The sequence below is a fragment of the Meleagris gallopavo genome, chromosome 29 (genome assembly GCF_000146605.3).
Source record: "Meleagris gallopavo isolate NT-WF06-2002-E0010 breed Aviagen turkey brand Nicholas breeding stock chromosome 29, Turkey_5.1, whole genome shotgun sequence".
Lineage (NCBI taxonomy): Eukaryota > Metazoa > Chordata > Aves > Galliformes > Phasianidae > Meleagris > Meleagris gallopavo.
This window is the reverse complement of record NC_015039.2, coordinates 482,729-483,177: the sequence shown is the minus strand read 5'-3', so window position 1 is coordinate 483,177 and position 449 is coordinate 482,729. Positions and strand designations below refer to the sequence as shown.

Genomic DNA, 449 nt, shown 5'->3' with positions numbered 1-449 from the left:
CGGAACTCACAGCGGGAGCGGGGGGGAGTGAGGGAACAGAGCCGGGGGGGCAAAGGGAGAAAGAAAGGGGGTTCGGGCGGAGGAATCACGAACCGCCGCTCTGTGATGCGGCTGAGGCCGCGCGGAGGGAGATGTAAACAAACCCGAGCGGAGCGAGTCCCATCTTAAAGGAGCCGCGTCCCTTTTTTCGTGGGTAGTGGTGGGGGGTGGCAGCGGAGCTCCTGGAGTGCGAGGAGCGGGCAATGGGCGCCCCGGGGCGGAGAAGCGCCGGTGGTGCGCGGGCTGCTGCCTCCCGCCCTTCAAGAGGTGGCACCGGGTGCGGTGGGATTTCACTGCAACCGATGGCATCGCGCTACAACGGTGTCACGTGCGGGGAACCGAACCGAACCGGGGGGACCGGCTGGCACCGGGCCCGGCCCCGTACGGGTGGTGCAGCCCGCAGCGCCCCG

The 449-nt window shown here is 69.3% G+C and overlaps 1 protein-coding gene across 1 annotated transcript in view; it reads right to left on the bottom strand.

Annotated features, from left to right (window-relative positions):
- HEXIM1 (HEXIM P-TEFb complex subunit 1) overlaps positions 1-449 on the bottom strand; it is a gene marked incomplete at its 5' end in the record, with an annotated part of 3,662 nt that overhangs the window by 2,943 nt on the left and 270 nt on the right. The window lies entirely within an intron of this gene.